Source organism: Loxodonta africana, unplaced genomic scaffold, assembly GCF_030014295.1.
Source record: "Loxodonta africana isolate mLoxAfr1 unplaced genomic scaffold, mLoxAfr1.hap2 scaffold_228, whole genome shotgun sequence".
Taxonomy (NCBI): domain Eukaryota; kingdom Metazoa; phylum Chordata; class Mammalia; order Proboscidea; family Elephantidae; genus Loxodonta; species Loxodonta africana.
The window spans coordinates 322,088-339,628 of record NW_026974962.1 but is presented as its reverse complement, the minus strand read 5'-3'; the positions used below and the strand labels follow the sequence as shown (position 1 = coordinate 339,628).

The 17,541-nt window shown below is 43.3% G+C and overlaps 1 long non-coding RNA gene across 1 annotated transcript; it reads left to right on the top strand.

Moving 5' to 3' along the window:
• The first annotated feature begins 3,736 nt into the window (after window positions 1-3,736).
• Window positions 3,737-13,045, top strand: LOC135229332 (uncharacterized). Its single transcript, XR_010320114.1, has 3 exons — window positions 3,737-5,083; window positions 11,668-11,755; window positions 12,461-13,045. It is a non-coding gene; the product is annotated as an uncharacterized LOC135229332 (long non-coding RNA).
• The last annotated feature ends 4,496 nt before the right edge of the window (window positions 13,046-17,541 follow it).

Below are 17,541 nucleotides of genomic sequence, written 5' to 3'. Positions count from 1 at the left end.
AATGACTATGTGTTAACCACTAAGCTTGGTACTTAAGCAAGTGGTTACCCTTCAGAGAAGGCCCGAGGAGAGGTTGCTGCCATTGCTCCAGATGTATTTGAAATGCCTCCCTGGGGAAGGCCTTCAGAGCCGGCTCATGGGCACATGGGAATTCAGACTCATTTTGTTTGTTTGTTTGCTACCGTCTTTCATTTGGTGTCCAAAATGTTATTATCCAGTTTTTCACCAGATGTGGCTACAGACATCTCTCATATTTTGAAAGTAAATTTCATTCTCTAGTACTGAGACGCCACCAAGAGTGTATTCCAAAGTGTTTCCACCAAGCTGTAAAGACTTTCCAAAGAGGGCAGTCTTGCGCCATGTTGTGTAGCGACAGCAAGGTTGGCATAGAGTGTTCACCCAGATACTTACCACTGTGCTGCTTTCCATAATTCCTGAAATTCCAAGTCTGCCACCTGAAGAACTTCCTTTAGTGCTTACACTAAGTCTGGTGGTTATGAATTCTCTTTAGAGTTCCTTCAGCTGAGAATGTCATTATTTTCCTTTATTCCTGACGGATATTTTCCCTGGATATAGAATTCTGAGTTAAAGATTCTTTCCTTTCAGCACTGAAAAAATGTTGTTGCAGTCTTTTGACCTCCATGGTTTCGGATGAGAAATGTAGAGTAATTGAAAAATTTTTTTTCCCTTTGTGAAATGTGTTGTTTTCTCTCTAACTTCTTCCAAGGCATTTCATTGTCTTTGCTATTCTACAGTTGATTATGACTTATTTGGGCATAAAGTTCTTTGAATTTAACTTGTTGGCATGTCCTGAGCTTCTTAAATCTGTAAGTTTATGTCTTTCACCAAAATTGGGAACTGTTCAGCCCAGATTTTTTCAAATACTTAACACCTACACAGAATGCCATCTACATTCTGCTATTGAGCCATCAAGTGAATTTTTAATTTCTATTAGTGTATTCATACCTAAATTTTTCTCACATCAAAAATTGTCATTTGTAAATACCTTCTTTTTCTTTAGTGATAATATTTACATTGCCATTTGTTAAAAAAAAAAAAAAAAAAACTCTTCCTGTTACTTCTTAGAGCACGGTTACAATACCTTTTTACACTTTTTCTGTTATGCCAATGCTATGAGTCCTGCTTTAATCTTATGGAAATTGTCATTTTTTTGTTTGCTTGTTTTAGCAAGGAATAGACCCAGTTATGTTCAGGCTGCAAGTTCTGTCTCATCTCCTGTATGCTGTGGCTCAAATGTCTTTTGAATTTTCAAAGCTTAAGAGGACTAAAATATTTTGAGGACTTATCTATGTGAGTGCCACTCAGTCTGGGACCTAGATGGTGTTCAAACCCATAATACAGTGCTCAAAGGTTTGCAATGGTTCTTAGGATCAGATCTATGAATGGGCAACTTACCCATTGCCGTCGAGTCAACTTAGAGGTGACTTTATATGCGACTTTATGAAATCCCTGTCTTGAGCTGCTTCCTCTCTATCTCTCTGAGGCTCTCTGACTTCTGATGGGCTACCTTCCCGGTCCACTGGCAAGAATGTTGGGGCTTTAATCTCTTCATTCTGCCACGCGGTTAAGTGACTGGGTCTGTCTATGGGGCCAAATAATGGTATGATAGAGACAGAAAACGTAACAGACATTCCTCTACACTCTTTGGACTTAGAGTGTTAGGTGTTTGCCCCCCTGCCTGCCTGCCCATCTCTCTCCTTTACAGACCGTCTACCCCCCACATGATAGAAAGAAGGATTGTCTTGGACCTATTTCTATCCACAACCTGAGTGTAGTTATGAGATTTGGGCTCATTTAATTTCAGCCTCTGGAATATTCATACTTTATGTTCTGGTTTCTTCCCGCAGCCACCTTCAACCATTTCCTTTGCAGAGTCCTGAGATAGCATCCCATGCATTTGTCCAGATACTTAGTTGTCAGATGCCAGCATAGCCACCGGGGAAGTGTTAGTTGTGGTTAGGGGGAGGGACTGTACACTGAAGGAGCTGCAAGACCTGGCTGCCTTGTGTGAGCAGGACCGGGGGGTGCTGAGGGAGGAGTGCTGAAGGTGCTGAGTCAAGGGGAGTTTAATGTAAAGTTGGGTCAAGGAGAGTTTGTTGATATGGGGGGAACTCTCTCCTAAAAAGGATTTATTGCCATTGTGGGGGTTCTGGAAATGGGTTTAATATGCTACAGGGATTGTGCTTGGAAGCTTGGAAAAGGCAATGGCCCACATTCTATGACATCAAAATGCCGTTACTGCTGTGTCAGATGTTGAAAAATGGGGGAAAGTCTCCAACACATGGACATCCAGAGTGAGTTCTCTTAAGACCATTTTTGAGAAGTCCTGAAGGACACTCCTCTCATCAGAACAATAAGGAATGCATGGTGCAGGGGAGTGGCAGCAAAGTGAAACTTAGAGATGTCTGTTCTCTGGAGGCTTAGGTTGTGGGTGGGAGACAGCTGCCTAGTAGCAATGGGAATAATGGGGTCCCAGAGCAGCAGAAGCCAGGTGGAAGCACTTAACTATCAGAAACAAGGTGTATGTCATTACTGTAATGGTCAGCAGGTCAATATATTATCTACTGGGGCATAAAAAATTATCATAAAACATAGTAGATATTAGATAAATGGAAAAATACTCCATTTATGCTAATAAAATTTGGAAGTAGACAAATATACTGTTATTACTTTTATGACCCAACATACTTTTCTAGGTGAATTAATAAGCTAGAAAAGTTAAGTAATGAATTAAATATTAAAACAGATTTTCTTCTTTTTATGATGAAAATATAATTGCATACCTAGAAAATGAGGATAAAAATTTTGGTAAACTGACAAGCCAAATATACCAAAATCAATGACTTCTCTCCAGTCTAGACATAGTGCCCAAAATTGGAAGTATCAGGGTGGGAGGAATAAAGACAATTTTCTTTACTACATGATTGCATCAAATTGTGTCCAAAATCATAAACTACTTAGGAAAACATTGTTTTGACCGGAACAGAAAAGAATCTATTTGAAGAAAGTTCATGTAGAGGAAGAAATAAAATTAAACCTTAAGAATGCAAAAAATATGTTTTCTCAAATGGGAAGTCTTGTTTAATCAATGGCAGTCCCCCAAAATCAACATACAAATGTATTGCAATTCCCATTAGAATATTTACCTCGTTATTTGTTGAATTGTATACAGTAATCTTAAGATGCAAATAGTATAATAGATACCAAAGAACAGACAACAAAAACATGAAAAAGAAGGAGGCTGCTTCATCAACTAACGGAATATTACATAGCATAGGAACTGAAAGCTAGACCAAGGAAACAAAGTAGCAAATCCACAGAGATTATCATAATAACCGTTAATACAGAGGTGGTATTTCAACTCAGGAAAATTATGGTTTATCTTATAAATGCTGCTGACTCAACTGATCATTCTGGGTAAAAAAAAAAAAAAAAAAAAAACTTCTAAGAATGTGATACATCAGCGATGGATCTGGGAAATTATGGGAAATGTCGATGATAAGGATTAACAACTATTTCCGTTTTATACAAGGAAGACAAAAATTGAGGACTTGCAAAATGAGCAATGAATTCAAAAGACCATTCAGAGCAAATACGAGTGACCAATAAGCATAATCGAAGTTGTTCAAAAACACTGGTAGTGAAGAAATTATCAAAGTCCCAGTGAAACTGGCACAATTTAAAAATCTAACACCACCTATGGCTGGGGCCCGGGGGTGCTGTGGGGAGAAGGGTGCCTCAGACATGGCTGGAAAGGTGCATGATGACAGCCTTTAGGGGAAAGACATGGACATGGCTCTGTAATTTTGAAACATTCTTTGACCTAGAAATCTCACCCTTTGGAATTTATCCCATGGAAGCAAATCCTCTAGTATACAAAGGATGGTTATTGTTAATAATGGCAAAAAATCGACTGCTCATGGATGATGGAAAGATAGATAATTTATGGTAGAGCTAAATCAATAAAATTTAGGAGTCATTAGAATGAAAAAGAACTAGAGTAGTTAAATAGTAGAAATCTCTGTGAAGTATTACTGAAGGAGAAAATCAAGGTGCAGAGAAGTCTGTATAAAATGAGCACATTTGGGTAAAGCAATAGCAATTGTTTGAATATGCTTGAATACCTGTTTGTGTTTATGTGAGTGTGTAAATGAGCAGACGAAGATACATTTGTGTCTGTGTGTGCTTGTATAAGCAAGGGTAAGAGAGACTACTTACCACATTGTTAACCTCAATTTCCTTGGATTCACTTCTGGAAAAGGACTGGGGGGGAGGAGAGCTAGAACATGCAGGAAGAGTGGACTTAGAAAGCACGGGTGATATGTGTTTCCACTTTAGTAGTGTTATATATGAGTCAGTCTAGATAGTGTACACAGTAATTGTTCTCATCTATTTAAATGCTTTATGTGTAAATATGAGTTCAATCTTAGAAGACCCAAAAAGGTAGTGTTAGTGTCATACCTAATGACCTTCAGGGAATCAGCAATTTACAGAGCACTGTGGGTAGAGTATGACACAATTTCCGTTAAAGCAAACGAACCAGGGGATCTACTTGTGAACCTGTGACTGTGTGTATGTGTCCCAGCTGAGAAATGTAGGGAAAGATACACATGTGTCTATTAACTTTGGACACCTTGGGGGTGCAGGACCAAATTACATATGAGGGTGGGACCATGATTGTAACTTTTTCATTATACAAATCTGTACCCTTAGAGGTGTTATACAAAAGACTTTTAGAGCTTTGAAAGTTGATAAACATCATCATAGATACATTATTTTAAAAACATTTTGTTGGATTTTTTTTGAACAGGGGGAAAATATCTTTAACAACAGACACAAAGATTTTAATCACTGGAAGAAGAGCACACCACAGACTGCTCAACAGTCAGATCCAGCAGATTTCACGCTTGTTCTTGGAGACAATGAGCTCTTCTGGTCTCTACACCTGGAAATGACCAGCGAGAATTTTGTAAGGGTCCATGAAGTTACTCCTCAAACGTTTCTTGCAGGTACATGTCTACAGATAAAGGAAGAAGGCTGGACACCACATGCAGTTCACTAGGTAACTCATAGACGACTAGAAGATTCTCTTTCCCTGATATGCCACTACCACTTCCTTCCACTTGTTGCTCTGCTGGAAAACGTACCCTTTGCATGCTATACCTTTTCCTGGACTGAACATAGAGGAAGTTAACTGGAAAGATGCAGCTTTTAAGGAAAATATTTTGACCAGTAGCTCCAGGGACAGTAGGACCCCCTCAGCCAGCCTATGGCCACTGTGGGAATGCCAGCCCCCTCACTCTCTTGTACCTCTGAGCATCCAGGGCTTTCTGTTTGATCATCAGGAGACTTCAGAATTCACCTCGCCTGAAAACCCTCGCTTCCTCCGCCTCTGACCATGTCCCTCGCAGGAGAGTCTGTCACTCTGAGAAGTATAAACAGGGCAGCCTGTGGTTGGAAATGCCTGTCCTGGAGGCTCTGCCCTCCCTTCCTTGCCCCTGAGGGCTTCCCTGTGCCACTTGGGGTCTCATCACCGAGGGAAGGACATACCCCTGGCACCTCCAGGGTTTCCCAGTTCCTAGTGCTTGCTGTTGTGGCTGAAACTTGGCCTTTTCTGCTCATTATCGAGTCTGGGCCTGAATCTGCCCCTTCTCACCCTTACCTCTGATCGTCTGTCTTCTTGCCCTCTCTTTTGCTATTTTCATCTCAGTCAGGCTTTTTCTTCTAGTCCTCTGATCTCAGGACAGGCCAGGTTATACCACAGAAAGAAGAAAAACCAAAAATGTCTTTGACATGTTCACAGTCAGAGGGTAAAACCTGTTTTAAAGAAAAGAAAGAGTTCCAAATTTTGCCCCTAACCTCCTGGGAGATGCTGTGCAGGAACTACCCAGTAATTACTGGATCTACAGTTTTCCAGAAAAGGAGACCACCCAGTGGAATTTTCCAAACCATCTTCCACTATACTTGCCCAAAGAGGCAACAACAACTTATCCTAATCACAAACCCAAACTCCCCTGTGAGGCCAGTAGTGGATGGGGTGAGCTCACTTTACCAGTCCTTCTCTCCTCCTGAAAGGCCCTCCTTCTCCTTTGCCTGGAGGCTGCTGGGAAGGGAAACTGCAGTCCTTGGTTGAGGGCTTTATGCCTAATGCTCGCATGCAGACAGGTTTCCCCACAGCCTGCCAGCTCTCTGGCTCCTCCTACTGCAGAGAACTCAGTGACACCCCCTCCACCATCACACCTCCCTTAGAGCTGTCTTTGCAGGGCCCCCTCTCAGCCTCCCAAGTCCCACTGAATCCCCATTTCTCTTTCCCTACTTACACTGTGCTCATCCTCAGGGTTTCAAGACCTCACCATCCAGATGAGGCCTGTCCTCTCCTCTCCTAGGCCAGGCGAACCTTTGAGTGGACCTGGTGTCTGCGGTCAACTTTCCTGGGACTTCTTCTATCTGGATCCCTCTAGGGCTGGAGATCTCCATGCACTTGGCATGGGACAGTGGGGACATAGGGACAGGAGGGAAAGTTCTTACAGGGGAGGTGAGTTAAAGGACTCTGAATGGAGGTCTTGATAGACCAAAAACCTGTTGCTATGGTGTTGATTGCAACTCGCGGAGACCTCACTTGTTTCAGAGTAGAACTGCACTCAGTAGGGTTTTCAATGACTGTGATAATAAGGAAGTAGATCACCAGGCCTTTCTTCCACAGTCCATTGTGTGAGTTGAAACCACAAACCTTTTGGGTAGTAGCTGATGAGAAGACCCACATTTCCAGCCCAAATGCCCTGTTCCTCCCAGTCCCAGGGGGCTGGAGAGAGAGTCTTCAGGCACTTCGGCCTCTGGCCTTGGTGCTAAACCAGTGCCCTCTGCAGCCAGGGCTCCTGCCTCTGCGTCCTCTCCAGCTGGTGCCTCAGCCTCTTCAGCTCCTCTCTCTGCTTCTTCAGCTGCTCCTCCAGGCACCTGCAGACCGTTCTCTTCTCCCTCACCTCCCTCTTCTTGGTGGCCATCAGGCAATGCCTGGCGAGCTGGTGGCAGCGTTGGGGCCTGTGCTGGGGTGAGGGTGGCAGCCACCTCTCCAGCAGCTCTTCAAAGAAGACCCTGCAGCTGAAGTCCTGGCTCACGCCATGCTCCGTGTGGGCCACCAGGGCCTCCTGGGACTCGAACACGCAGCAATAGGCCACACAGTGGAAGCCATGCTCACCGGTCATCAGCCACTCCAGGGTGGCCACATGGGGCCTCTCCTTATGCTTCTCCCCTGGAAACTGAGCTCTGGGGTGTGGGCCTCCTCCTGCTAGGGCTTCAGAGCGCTAACCAGGGGCTCAGTGTTGGTCAGACTGGGAGTGGAGCCAATTGTGCTCTCCTCTGAGAGTTGGGTCTCAAAGACCTGTAGTATCTTGCCCATGGTGGCAAAGGAGGTTTTGGTCTGCCAGGCCACGGCCATGCCCTTGACTGCTCACCTGGGTGAAGTATGGGCTCCTGACCCATTACTTCTCTGGAGGAGCCCCATAGCTGGATGAGTGAGAGGTCTGCTCAGCAGAAGCTGAGGGAAAAGACCTCTCTGATGGTTGTGGAATCTTCATGGGCCTGGAGCGTGGGCTTTTTGCTGTGGATGTTGTTGGCTCCATGGCACTTTCCTCTTGGGTTGAGACCTCTGAGAACAGAGTTAATTTACCTGATCTCTGGGTCTTGGGAAGACTCACCTATGAGCCCAAGGATTTGGCCTTAGGGATACCTGGGGCCTGCCCATCACCACCATCCTCCACCTCTGGAAAACCCCATCAATTCTCCTTCCATCCTGGGATCTCTCACTCCTCTTGGGGGCGCTGCTGTGGGAGACAGAATCCCCTGGCCACAATGACACTAACGGTAGTAGTACCTTAGAACAAAGATGTACACTCTGAAAACACTATAATACATCTTGGGATTTTATATTTGTAAATAGAGGATCATCCAATGTGCTCCCTCCCCCCTTTATTTGCTGAATGCTCAGTGAATTTGCTCCTTTGGAACATGGGAATGACCTCATTTTCTTGAAATTTTATAATATTTTGTGACTTCTCCAAAAGGAATTTCCTACGAAAGTGATATTCTTAATAAATTTAAACACGCAAATGGGAGAAATTTTCACCTCTTTTTAAGGGAAACCTTTCATAGAAGGAATTATACTTAAAAGTTAGAGAATAATTTGTATATTTAGTTAAGACCCTGACAGGTATACCTCTTCCTTGTACCTTCTTAACGAAGCCACAGTAACAGGTTAAAATTGTTTCCTCTTGAAAGCAATTGAAGAGAAGCCCCTTACCACGTCCTTATTAGATGAGTGACTTCAGAGTGCTGCAGAAGACATATGTTCGGCCGAAAGCCTTGATGCCACAAACCTGAGAGGCTAAGACACAACCACCTCACCTGTGTGTGTCTAGGAGGGTTGTATGTGTCAACATAAGGTCTATCTATGCACATTTCTGAACATGAGGGAAGGATTCGAGACCTCAGGATGAACAAAGAAAACAGACGGAGCCAGGTTGGGTGAGCGAGTGTGGCATGAGGTGAAAAGTAGCAAAATCTGTCAGAAGCAAGTTAGAGGCCAGGCAGAGGACCAAGGAGGAAACAGGAAACAGGGCTGGGGCAGACACTGCCTGAGGAAAGGGTGCACAATTAGGAATCACAGAAGCTCAGGTTCAGTTTGTTGTCATTTGCCATGAAGTCTATTCTGACTTGTGGCGACCCCATGTGTTACAGAGTAGAACTGCTCCATTGGGTTTTCTGGATTGTAATCTTAATAGAAGCAGATCTCCAGATCTTTTCTTCCCAGTACTCCTGGGTGAGTTCAGACCGCCCACTTGTAGGTTAGCTGTAGAGCACAAACTGCATCACTTAGGCACCTTCACCTCCTTAACCTATACTTCAAGCTAAGTAGCGTAGGGATTTAAAATACTATCCTGAAGTGAGGCTTTGCTGTGACTGGGTGTTAAGCCTTGGAAGAGGAGAAGGGAATTCCCTGGATCTAGGGGGATGGGGTCTGTCCTAATCTTCTTCTGCCCAAGCCCAGGCTGGGACAGCATAGTTCACAGTGGTACAGATACAGTGCTTCCTCACACCACCCACTTTCATAAGCTCCTGAGAAATTTTACTTCTTTCGTTATTCCTGACATGACATATTAATTCAATCTTATTTGAAAATATGATAAAAATGAATAACTGATCTCCCTAAACACTCTTTGCCCCCCTCCCAGTTGCCCAGTGGCTTCCTCAACATAAAGTAGGAGGTTCCCAAGCCCGAACAATTGAGTAGCTTGTCTGTGCCTATTCAGAAAGGACCTTAGAGTTACAGTCGTGTTCTTTGGTTCACTCGCTCATTCCTTTATTCATATCACAGTTTTGTTGTCTACTAAATGACAGCAAGTACTTTCTCTGGGATAGCCACTTCATCTCCTCATTCAAAATCTGTATCTTGTCTCCAAATCTTGTCTGGTGAAATCAGACTCTTTGCCACGCACGTCCGGTCAATCAGGAAGAATTTTTCTCCCACCCCTGCCTCGAGTCTTAGAGGTTTCTCCTTTCCATATTGCCATTTCATCCTGACTGGGTGAAGGTAAACAAACAAACAAAAAAAGGTCCCCCAAAGGATGTTCACCCCTCTGTTCCAAGCTCTCACGAGTTGGGAACTCCGACTGAGGAATCACTCTCTGTGAACTGGTAGCTTAAATTGCTCTCCCACAGGAGACCTCAGATCGACAAACTCTCCAAAGAGCAGTTGGATCTGAGCAAGCACCAAGGCCCCCCAACACTTGTGTGACATCATTGCTGACATTGTTCAGTTTCGAGGGCCCAGTTTGAACCTAAACAAGAAAAACATGGCAGCTTTTGGAGGTGTTGGGAGGATTGGGGGAAACTTAATAGTAAGTATGTAATAAAAATGAATTGAAAGTTTTCCCTGCCTTCAAATAGGTTACCATTCTATTGGAAAGAGAAATGTGAGTTCAGGGAATGATAACAGAGTGTCATGGGCTGTGGTTTCTCCCAAACCTCTTATCTCTGAATCTTAGATGGCTGCTTAGTAACTTTGAAGACCCCAGATGCCATTCACCGACACTGGATGCAAAACATTTTCTTAATAAACTTCCTTATGCCAATTGCCTACATGTCCCCCGAATCCATGGTCCCCGGACCACCGAACCTGCTATCCTGTCCCTCAAAGTATTTGGTTGTGATCAGGAAAATTCTTAGCTTTTAGTTTAGTCCAGTTGTGCTGACTTCCCCTGTATTGTGTGTTGTCCTTCCCTTCACCTAAGATTTGTCTACAAAACCCAGTACAGTTACTGTTAAAAAACTGTTTTTGGAATTGGGATTGCATTGTATCTGTAGATGGTTTTGGGTAGAACTGACATTTTCACAATGTTAGTGAATCCCCCTCTCCCTCACTCTCCACCCTCTTAACCATCAAAGAATGTTTTCTTCTGTGTTTAAACCTTTTCATGAGTTCTTATAATAGTGGTCTCATAGAGTATTTGTCCTTTTGCCACAGATTAATTTCACTCAGCATAATGCCTTCCAGATTCCTGTAGGCCCGAATGCTGCCACCAGGTGGCCAGATGCTGCCTGATGGCCGCCAAGAAGAGGGAGGTAAGGGAGAAGAGAGTGGTCTGCAGGCGCCTGGAGTAGCAGCTATAGAAGCAGAGAGGAGCTGAAGAGGCTGAGGGACCAGCTGGTGAGGCTGCATAGGCAGGAGGCCAGGCTGCAGAGGGCGCAGGTGCAGCACCAAGGCCAGAGTGGGAAGTGCCGGAAGACCCTCTAGCACCCCCGAACTAGGAGGAGCAGGGCCTTTGGGCTGGAAATGTGGGCCCTTCAGGAGAGACCTCCATTCAGTTTCGTTTAACCCAGCTCCCCTGGAAGATACCCACCCTCCCACCCCGAGTGCACAGAGACCTCCAGCCCTAGGAGGATCTGGATGGAGGAAACCCCAGATAGCTGACCGCAGGCACCAGGTCCCCTCAGAGGCTCCCCTGGCCCAGAAGAGGAGAGGACAGCCTCACCTGGATGGTGAGGTCTCAGAACTCTGAGGATGAGCATAGCATAAGTAGGGAAAGGGAAATGGGATTTCAGTGGGACTTGGGAGGCTAAGGGGTCCCTGCAAGGAGAGCTCTAAGAGAGGTGTGACGGTCATGGGGTGTCACTGAGTTCTTTGCAGGAGAACGAATCAGAGAGACCACAGGTTGTGCGGAACCTGCCTGCAGGTGAGCAGTGAACATAAAGCCCTAAACCAAGGACTCTGAGTCCCTTCCCAGCAGCCTGCAGGCAGAGGAAGAAGCAGGGCTTGGAAGGAGGACAGGAGGGCGGGGTGGAGGAAAAGGAGCTCACCCCGGTCATGTCTTCTGTCTTCCCAGGGTGAATTTGGGTTTATGATTAGGATTACGGGAGTGGAAAGGGGAGTTGGTGTAGAAAAATCCTCCTGGGTGTTTTCCATTTCTGGATAAGAGTTGATCCAGTGATTGCAGGATATTTTCTGTATAGCATGTCCTAAGGTAAGGAGTAGAGCTTTGGAACTTTTTCCTCTCCTCTAAATCAAGCTATTCTTTCAGGTTTTTGACATGTTAATGAAGCTTGCTAATATTTTTTTCTTCTTTCTGTGGTCTAACCTGACCTGTCCTGAAGTCAAAGAATTGAAGAAAAAGGTCGACTCAGAGGAAAGAAGCAAACAGAGGGCAGGCTTCTAAACCCAGAGAGAACAGCAAGAACACAGGTGATCAGAGGTGAGGGTGGGAAGGGGCAGATTCAGGCCCAGACTAAGTAGTGGACAGAAAAGCCCAAATCTCAGCCATAGCATCAGGTCCCAGGTCTGGACATGACAGGGACGTAGCCATCTCCCTGGAAGATGAGACCTCTACTGTCACAGGGAAGCCTTCGGGGGCACAGGAAGGGAGGGCAGGACCTCCAGAATGAGCACCTCCAACCACAGGCTGTCCTGTGTGGATTTCTCAGAGTGACAGAGACAGCTCCTGAATAGAACAGCGTCAGAGATAGAGGGCAGTGAAGGCTTTTGGGACAGGTGAATTTGGCAGTCTCCTAAGGATCCAAAAGGAAAATCAGAGATTCTCAAAGGTATCAGAGTGGGAGAGGTTGGCATTCCCAGGTTGGGGAGAAGCTGGTTGGGGAGGTACTGCTTTCTGAAATCTTTTCATCAAACTCTCTTCTCTTCTTCAACTATCTTCTCAGTTGACGTCATCTATGCTCAGTCCTGAAAAGGGTCTAGAATGCACAAGGGTGGGTTATTCGGTGTGGCAAGGTGGGGAGGAGGTAGTGGCAGCATATCCGGGAAAGAGAATCTTCTAGAGGCACATGAGCTACCTAGTGAACTGGACATGGTGTCCATTCTCCTTCATTTAGCTGTAGATGTGTGTTTGTAAGAGGTGATTGACTTCCCCAAATTATTTTTGCTCATTTCTAGTTACAGATACCAGAAGAGCACATTGGCTCCAGGAACATGCAAGAAATCCACTGATTGTGATTATTACTGTCTGTGGTATGCTCTCTTTTCAGTGATTAAAATCTTTGTCTGTCACAGAGAATTTTCACCTATTTAAAAATATATGTCTATGTCACTTACTGATTTCCAAAGCTATGAAATTCTTTTTCATTACATGTTTAAGAATACAAATTTGTATAATGAAAAATTACATGCAGAGTCCCACCCTCATGTATATATTGCTCCTGCTCCCCCGAGGTATCCAACGTTAATAGACACATGTGTACCCTTCCCTAGGTTTCTCTGCTGGGACATGTATACACAGTCACAGGTACACAAGTAGATCTGCTGGGGTGTTTGCTTTTATGGAAACTTGGTCACACTCTACCCACATTGCTCTTGCCCCTTCTTTCACTTGACATTCTATCTTGATTCTCTGTAAGTCATTAGATATGGCACTAACTCTACATTTTTATGTCTTCTAAGTTACACACATAAATTAAATAGATAATAACAATTATAGTACACTTTATCTAGACTTAGACATGTTGTTAGGTGCTATCGAGTTGGCTCTGACTCACAGCGACCCTATACACAACACAACAAAACACTGCCTGGTCCTGGTTGCTATATTTGAGCCCACTCTTGTAGCTACTGTCAGTCAATCTCATTGAGGGTCTTCCTCTTATTCGCTGGACCTCTGCTTTACCAAGCATGGTGTCCTTCTCCAGGGACTGGTCCCTTCTGATAACATGTCTAAAGCCATCCTTGCTTCTAAGGAACATTCCAGCTTCTTTCAAGACAGATTTGTTCGTCTCATACGTAACACTACTAAAATGGAAACATTTTATCACCTAAGCTTTTTAAGTCCACTCTTCCTGCATTTTCCAGCTCTCCTCCCCCATTCTTTCCCACGAGTGAAGCCAAGGTAATTCATTTCGACCATGTGGTAAGTAGTCTGTCTTATCCTTACTTAAATAAGCACACACAGACATACATGCACCCTCGTCTGTTCATTTATACACACACATATATGTGAACAGGTATTCAAGCGTATTCAAACAATTGCTATTGTTTTACACAAATGTGCTCGTTTTTTATATACTTCTCTGCACCTTAATTTTTTCAGTAAACTTTAATAACACTTCACAGAGATTTCTCCTACTTAACTACGACAGCTCTTTTTCATTCTAATGACTCCCTATGTTATTGATGATGTAGTTTTACCATACATTCTCTATCATTCCACCACCAACGGACAGTCAATGTTTTGTCATTGTTAATAATAAACAGCCTTTGTATAGTATAGGATTCGATTCTGTGGAGTAGACTCCACGGAGTGAGATTTCCAGTTCAAAGAATGTTAAAAGTACAGGGCCATGGCCATGTCTTTCCCCTAGAGGCTGTCATAAAGCACCCTTCCAGCCATGTCTCAGGGTTTCATTCTCCCCACAGCCCAGCCAGCTATAGGTGGTGTTGCTTTTTAAATTGGGCCAGTTTCACTGACACCTTAATATTTTTTTAACTACCTGTGTTTTTGAGCAACTTGGATTATGTATATTGGGCATGTGGATTTGCTCTGAATGATCTGTTTGAATTCACTGCTCATTTTTCAAGTACTTAACCTTTATCCTTCTGTGTAAAATGTAAATTTTTATTAATCCTTATCTACTTTCACATAATTTTCCAAACCTATGATTTGTGTATCATATTTTTGCAAGTTTTGTCCCCCAGATCAGTTGAGTCAGCACCATTTATTAAATAAATACAATTTTCACACCACCTTTGTATGAATGGTTATTGTGATTTCTTAGTAGATTTTCTATTGCAATTGTCTACTTGTCAGTTTCTATGCTATGTAATATTGATTTGTTCTGCTACTTGATTGGGTAGACATCTGTTACTATTCTGCTATTTCATGTTTTTCTTGTCTATTCTTTGGTAGTGCAGCCCTGCTGTTGCAATGGCTAAGTGCTTGACTGCTAAATGAAAGAAAGTTTGGCAGGTCGAACCCATCCACTGGCTCTGAGGGAGAAAGACCTGGCGGTCTGCTCCCGTAAAGATTACAGCCTATAAAAGCCTATTGGGCAGTCAAATGGGAGGGCTATGAGTCAAAAATCTTGTCCAAGGCTCCAAACGACAACATTCTTTGTTATCTATTGTACTATTTGTAGCTTACGATTAGTGTATACAATTAAAAAACAACTACCTGAATATTCTAACTGGAAATGCATTCCATTTATGTATTAGTTTTGGGACCTCCATTTAATTAACAAGACTTCCCATTTGGAAATATGGCATATTTTATGCACATATTCAGGTTCCATTTTATTTACCTTAATACATTAGTTTTCTTTGTATAGGTCCTTTGCTGCTCCAGTCAAAACAATGTTTTCCTAAATATTTTATAGTTTTGGACACAGTTTGCCACAGTCAAGTACTAGGGGAAAGAGAACGATCAGCCCTTCCCACCCTTGCCAATTTCAGTCCCTTATGTCCACATGGGAGAGAAACCATTGATTTTGAAGTACTTGTCTTTTATTCGGGTATGCAATTATATCATCATTATTTTGAAAATCTGTTTTTGTACTTATACCAGTTATTTAAATTTCTAGTTTAACCCTTCACCTTAAAAGTATGTTGAGTCTTACCAAAATCTTTGTCTAGTTCCAAATTTATCAGCATGAATTGAATATTTTTCCATTTATCTCACATCTGCTAAGTTTGGGGATAATCTATTATGCCCCAATAGGTAACTAATACTCTGACCTGCTGGCCATTGTTGTAATCACAAAAAACTTGTTTCTGACAGGTAAGTACTTCTACCTGGCCTCTGTTGGGCTGGGATCCCATTACTTATATTGGTATGAGGTAGCCCAGCTCCCACTAACAATCTCAGCCAATAGAGAATTGTTGTTGTTTGTTGCTGTCAAGTCATTTCCAACTCACGACAACCCCATGTGTGCAGCGTAGAACTGCTCAATAGGGTTTCCAAGGCTGTGACCCTTTAGAAGGAGATTACCAGGCCTGTCTTCTGAGGTATCCCTGGGTGGGTTCAAACTGCCAAACTTTAAGCTAGTGGATGAGCTCTGAACTGTTTGTGGCACCCAGGGACCCCCTAGAGAAGACAGATATCAGTGAGCTCAGTGTTGTTGCTGCTCCCCTCATCTCTGCATTCCTTACTATTTTGATGAAATGGGTGTCCTTCAGGACCTCTGAGAAATGGTCTTATAGAAACTAACTCTGGCACGGACACATATTGGAGACTTTTACCCCATCTTCCCACATCTGACACAGCAGGACTGGCATTTCTATTTCATAGATAGTGGGCCATTGCCTTTTCCAAGCATCCAAGAGCAAACCCACAGCTTATGAAGCCCATTTCCAGAGCCCTCGCTATGGCAAAAAATCCTTCTTAGGAGAGAGTTCCCCATATCAACAAACTCTCCTTGACCCAACTTTATATTAAACTCCCCTTGATTCAGCACCTTCAGCACTCGTCCCTCAGCACACCCCCGTCCTGCTCACACAAGGCAGCCAGGTCTTGCAGCTCCTTCAGTGTACAGTCCCTCCCCCGCAACCACAACAGCACTGCCCCCAGTGGCTATGCTGGTATCTGACAGCTAAGTATCTGGACAAATGCATGGGACACTATCTTAGGACTCTGCAAAGGAAATTGTTGAAGGTGGATGGGGTTGAGGGGAACCAGAATATAAAGTATGAACATTCCAGAGGTTGAAATTAAATGAGCCTAAATCTCAGAGCTGCACACCCATTGTGGACAGAAACAGCTCGAGAGAAGCCCTCTCTCATGTAAATGGGACAGACGGTTCGTAAAGGAGAGAGACGGGCAGGTGGGCAGATGGGCAGACACCTGAAACTCTGGTAGAGGAGAATCCTTTTCTCTGACCAGAGTACAGAAGAGCGAAATATTGTAGAGGATGCTCCATTATATTTTCTCTCTCTCTGCTGTTAATTGGCACCTAGTCAATTCTACCTCAAAGGCTGAGACTTTTCAAAAGCAGATCGCCAGGCTTGTCTTCTGAGGCACTTCTTGACAGGTTCAAACTGCTGGTTGTCCAGTGCTTTGGCCCCATAGGTAGAACCAGTCACTTATGTGCACAGCAGAATGAGGAGATTAAAACCCCAGCATTCCTGCCAGTGGGCCAGGAAAGCACTCCTTCAGAACTCAGAGAGCAGCAGAGAAATAAAGACTGGGGGCTGTGCAAGAAAGAGATTCTATGAACTTGTTATGAACTCCTGGTTCACCCCCCAGATGCATATGCATTGCCCTAACCCTAAGAAGGGTTATCAAATCCTTTAAGAGCCGCAGTATGGGTTAGAAGACCATCAAGATTCCAGACGAGTGGAACTCACATAGACTAGACTGGAATATAGCTGCAAATGGTTCAAAAAATGAAATAACATTTGAGCCATAGAATACAGAAGACAAGACAGAACTTGCAGCTGGAATATAACTGGGTCAACTGACTGTTAAAAAAAAAAAATCTCCATAAAATTTAAGCAAGTCTTATAGTCTCGAAATTATAAGACACAGATTTTAAAATGCTATTATAATCATTCTCCAAGAAATAACAGGGGTAATATTCAAATAAATGGAAAGATAAATAGATGCTATTTGCAAATAAAAATTTAATATGTTAAAAATACAATGGTGGAAATAAAAAAATTCATTTGATAGTTTCAACAGCAGAATGGTGATGACGGAGAAAAAAAGCTTAATATTGAAAAGGAAATGTTTATTCTGAAAAGAGAGAAAAAATATGGAAAAAATGAACAGAGCCTCAAGAATTAGAGAAAAAGCCTATTTATTTATTGGAACTCCAGGAGAAGTTGAGAAAATGTGTTCTGTAGAAAAACGGATTTGTTGAAATACTAGGTGAGCACTTCCCAAACTGGGTAAAGAATAAAATTACAGATTGAGAAGCTCAGCAAACCCCAACAGGTTAAACCTAAAGAATTCTATGCAAAAGTATTATATTTTTATGCAAATATTGTTACGTGTTTTTTGCAAACTACACGCTTCCCCCAAAAATGGCATA